We start from the raw sequence: 5,718 nt of genomic DNA, 5'->3' as shown, positions 1-5,718 counted from the left end.
GAGAAATGTCATTTCATGGTCAAAGAAGGAATTGTTCTTGGACACTTGATTTCAAAAAGAGGGGTTGAGGTAGATAAGGCAAAGCTTGAGGTAATTGAAAAACTACCCGAGCCTACCACGGTTAAGGGAATCAGAAGCTTTTTGGGTCATGCCGGATTTTATAGAAGGTTTATCAAAGATTTTTCAAAAATTTCAAAACCTCTTTGTTTACTCCTCCAGCATGACCAGAAATTCAATTTTAATGATGAATGCAGAAATGCGTTCAAAACTTTGAAAAAAGCTTTGGTTACCGCACCAGTGGTAGTTGCCCCGGATTGGAGCAAACCTTTTGAGATCATGTGTGATGCTAGTGATTGGGCGGTAGGTGCTGTACTAGGACAAAGGGAAGACAAGGTGTTTCATTCAATCTACTACGCAAGTAAGATTTTGAATGAAGCACAAATTAATTACAACACAACTGAGAAAGAATTATTGGCCATTGTTTTTGCTTTTGAGAGATTTAGGTCCTACTTGATGGGAACAAAGGTAATTGTGCATACCGATCACTCAGCCATCAAGTACCTAATTTCAAAGAAAGATGCAAAACCAAGGTTAATAAGATGGGTGCTTTTATTGCAAGAATTTGACTTAGAGATACTTGATAGAAAGAGGGTAGAGAATCAAGTTGCGGACCATTTGTCTAGGTTAGAAGAACCCGAGAAAGGAGGAATGGACATTAGTGATACTTTTCAGGATGAAAGAATCCTCTTGATTGACCAACCAAAAACACCATGGTTTGCGGATTTAGCTAATTTTTTGGCCTGTGGAATAAAACCCTCTAATTACACAGGCCATATGTTGAAAAAAATTATTTCATGATGCTAAATCTTACTTATGGGATGACCCATTTTTGTTTAGACTTGGTGCAGATCAGATTTTGAGAAGATGCATGCCCGAAACTGAAGTGACAGCAATCCTGCAGCATTGCCATCATGCACCATACGAGGCCATTTTGGAGGCCAAAGAACTGCAACCAAAGTTTTATAGTCTGGTTTTTATTGGCCAACCATTTTTAAAGATTCCCACAATTTTGCACAAAGGTGCAATGAGTGTCAAAGAAGTGGCTCCATTTTCAAAAGGAATGAAATGCCATTAAATGGGATACTCGAAGTTGAATTATTTGATGTTCGGGGAATAGACTTCATGGGTCCTTTCCCTCCATCAAATAATTGCCAATACATACTTGTGGCTGTTGACTACGTATCCAAATGGGTGGAGGCTATGGCATGTGTGTCAAATGACGCAAAAACTGTGGTTAAGTTTCTCCAAAAACAGATTTTCACACGATTCGGTACCCCAAGGGCACTAATTAGTGACGAGGGTACCCACTTTGTGAATAATTTGTTAAAAGGAGTCCTTGAAAAATACAATGTTAACCATAAAATTGCCACGGCCTATCACCCACAAACTAATGGTTTGGCGGAGCTCTCTAATAGGGAAATTAAGAGCATTTTGAAAAAAGTGGTCAAGCCCAATAGGAAGGATTGGGCATTCAAATTAGACGATGCTTTGTGGGCATACCGAACCGCTTTCAAAACATCAATCGGTATGTCTCCATATAAACTTGTCTACGGAAAAGCATGTCATTTTCCCTTAGAACTTGAGCATAAAGCATATTGGGCTATCAAAGAGCTCAATATGTCTTTGGATGAAGCCGGAAAGAAAAGAAAGTTTCAACTTGGTGAAATGGAAGAACAAAGACAAATGTCTTCTGAAAATGCCAAACTTTATAAAGAAAAGACAAAAAAATGGCATGATAATAGGATCCAACACCGGGAGTTGAAAGAAGGGCAAAAGGTCCTCTTATTTAACTCTAGGTTGAAACTATTCCCGGGAAAGCTCAAGTCTAAGTGGTCCGGATCCTTTGTCATTCATAGAGTTTACCCTTATGGAGCGGTTGACCTCATTAGCCTGGAGGACAACACGGTGTTTATAGTGAATGGGCAACGAATTAAGGTATTTCATGATACAGTAGCATTCCCAGAGCATTGCTCTGAGAATTGGGCTATACCTTAGAATGAAGGTGTTTTTGGACTTTTTCAAGTCCAAAGTTTGTTCGTACATATTTCCCTCTTTATATTTATGTTTTAGAGCTTGTATGTTTTATTAGTTTGGTTTTGTGTAGATTGTTTTCAAGGAATCTATCATGGGAAGTTGATGTTCTGCCAATGCTGCAGCATTCATAGGCTCACTTGTGAGATTTTTCAGCATCTTTGTAAGGAAGTCAGAAAAGTACAGGTGACCTCATCACTGCATCACAACAGTTTTTGTCAGCCAAATTTCTCAGATTTTGTTCCCCATGCACCACTACCCACTCCATCATAATCAATGTTTATCCATTGGATAACTACTTTTGGGCACTTCCTTAACCGTCAAAGTGCATGTGATTAGAAATAAACCTGTTGGAAAGATGACTTTTCATCTTCCCCATAACCACCTTTGACATAGCCGGCTGTTTCCTCCATTCATCACCCGCCATTCCTTGAACTTCAAATCACAAAAACCACCCTCACTTAAACCACTCTCCATAAACCACTCTCACTAAAACTCACTATCGTTCCACTCTCTTCTCCTCATTTTCAAAACCATGGCACGGATGAAACGAGCCGCTGTCCGTGATCCACCACAACCAGTCCGACGAAGCAACCGCCGGTGGGCATGCGCCTCCGCCTCGCGAAGGACAGGGGAACCAGAAATGGTCGACCTCGTCGCCAATAGCTCATCCTCGTCGTCTCGTCCCTTATCTCCGTCGCCGCCTAGACCGCCGATTGTCACTCCACTCATCGCCGACTCTTCTCCTCCGCGCTCTAGACGAATGCCGCGCTGGCCTCCCTCGCCTCCTCCGCCTTCAACCGACTGCCCTCCTTCGCCTCCACCAACTTCCAATATCGCGCCACCGTCCTCACCACCTACGGAAGTCGACACCATCGTCGTGCCACCATCATCATCGCCGTTAGTTTCAAGCCCTAATTTGGGTGGAGAGGTTAGTCTCTTTTCAAGCCTTAATCTACCTGTGGAGGGTTTAACAACATCTGATTCATGTGAGGATGAAAATTTTGTTCCACCTAAATCTCCCTCCACTGTATTGAGTCCTTCAAAGTTATACTTTCTTACATGGTATGATCACCCTTGCACACAAATGCCCGAAGCCACTGTTTTGGCCATTCCCACACCTCACATTGGTGAGGATGAATCTGTTGGGCTAGATAACATTGAACTGTATGATAGGGAAGAGGGTTTTGACACCCCACACAGTGAGGCTGATTTAGAGGCTAATATGAGGAATTTGACCCCAATTCCTACTAAAAAAAGAAAGGGATTGGGAAGGATTTTTGCTACCCGCTCAAAGGCTGTGAAAAGTCAGCCTCTTAGAAAAAGACCAAGGCACACTCCACCTTCTATTCAGTTGAGGCACACAGCCTTTGTGCCTAGAAAATCACCTTGAATGGCCACGGCAAGGCCTGAAGATACAGTCGGCCCTTCTCGGGTGCGAGCCACACGTAGCATGTCAAACACTAGACCCATTCCTAGGCCACAACATCAATTCAATGGGTTTAGCACTGAAGTCGCACAATTGAAATATGCAAAGATAAAAAACAAGAAGGTGTTGCCAGATAAAGGGTTCGATAGGAGAAGTATTGAAGAATTCAGTTTCATCCGGGACGTGATCACCAAGCAAGGATGGCAAGTGCTTTGCGAGGTGAAAAGCTCTTTTAATTTGTCTTTAATTAGGGAGTTTTACGCCGAAGCTTGTGTATTGAGCACTACAAAGATTAAGGTCCGGGGTGTTCGGGTGAGTATCTTGGCCAAGGCTATTAATAAGCTTTTGGGCCTTTCACCCTCGGCCGAGACTGATTTTGAGACGCTTTCTCAATCGGCCTCATTTGCCAAACTGGAGGAAATTGGTAGAGAGCTTGGGAAGGCCGGGACCGGATGGGATGTCCATATTAACTACATGTTACAGACTTATAGGGCTTCGAACTTAAAGCCTGATGCTAATGTATGGATGAACTTCATTAGATATTCTCTCAAACCGACTACTCATGACAGTTCTATTTCGGTTGAGAGAATCATTTTATTGTACTGTGTGGTTACGGGTAGGACAATTAATGTGGGGGAAGTTGTTGAAAAGGCCATTCTATATTGTTCCAAAAGTAGACAAGGGAAGCTGTTTTTCCCAGGCCTGATTCACAAGTTGCTTATGCAAGCTGGTGTCCCCAAGTACACTGATGACTTAGTTAATAAAGAGTGTGAGGAGAAGTGGACAATTGATATGAAGGCTGTGTCAAGGTTTAGAGAGAGGAGTGAGAGAGGAAGGGAATTACCCGGTGTGACTAGGGCTATGGAGGAGCTTTTTGAGCAAAGTGGTAGTATGATGGACTTTCTGATAGAACAGCGGGCCGAGATGATAGAAAGGTTAGAGAACATGCAGGCTGATTTAACAAACAGGTTAAAGGCAAGTGAAAGGAAGATGAAGAAGAGGTTTAAGAAGCTGAAAGAAGGCTTGGAGAATGGGGTAGCTGAAAAGATCAAGAGAATGCAGAAAAAGATGAATCGGTACAAGACGGAGACCGAGAGACTGAGGACAGAGATTGCATCCGTGGCTGCCCGGAGTACACAACCTACTCCTTTGGAGTAGGACATGTTCTACCACCTTACTTTAGCTTCATATTTTAATTTTTTGTGAGTCGGGAATAGTTTTTATAATTTATAGTCTTATTTTTACGCATGATCATTTCAATTGAGGGCGGTTAACACATGAGATCATATCCCGAATAATTTTAGTGATTGTCTGTCGTTCAATCATGGTACTTTGCTTTTGGCTAGAACTAGCAAAACTCTTTTTGGGAAAACACTTTGATCACACAATCACCATTGGGAAATGAGATATGCCATCTTTTCTATGCTCATTTTAGCCACTTGCACCCTTTATACACAATTATACCCCACAAAAACGCCAATGAGGACATTGTCATATTCAAGTTTGGGGGAGAAGTTTACATAAGGACACAAAGTCAATACAAAAGAGCAAAGCTCTAAATTGACTCCTTATCACACAAAGGGTATTGAAAACACAACAAAAGTCCTAAAGGGGCTATGTGTTTTAGAAAATGATATGAAATGTCACAACAAAAGTCCCATAGGGATTATGCGCAAACTCCAAACAAAAGAGGCCAAAAGGCCCAAAAATTTGAAAAAATTATATATGGAGTATATAAGTGAAAAAGGCTATGAGAGAAAAGATACGCCAATGAGAGAAAACCCTTTAAGCCCTATTGATCCTAAAATGGTGATTGTGTTTGAACTTAACGAAGAAAGGGAATGCTAGCCTATGGTTCACATAAAGAACTTGGTTTTGAGTGACACTTCTTAGATTTATGAAAGCCTATTAACATCATGATGCTATAACTCTCTTTGGGAAGGCACTTAATGTCTTGATCATGTACTATTGTTTATATTGAGTCTTTATATTTGTCTATTGGTTGCTTGGGGACAAGCAACGTTTAAGTTTGGGGGTATGATATGTGTTGAGAATTTAACACATAAAGTGCTCTTTTTACGTCTTTTTAGTTATAATAATTTATTTTCATTCCCACTTTGAGTCCTTTTCATTTATTTCTTTATACATTTGTTATTATGAAGCTAAATATTGTGGTTGACTTGTTGGTATGTGTAAAT

The sequence above is a fragment of the Cynara cardunculus genome (assembly GCF_001531365.2).
Source record: "Cynara cardunculus var. scolymus isolate 2C chromosome LG 8, CcrdV1, whole genome shotgun sequence".
Taxonomy (NCBI): Eukaryota; Viridiplantae; Streptophyta; class Magnoliopsida; order Asterales; family Asteraceae; genus Cynara; species Cynara cardunculus.
Note: the sequence above shows the minus strand (reverse complement) of the source record.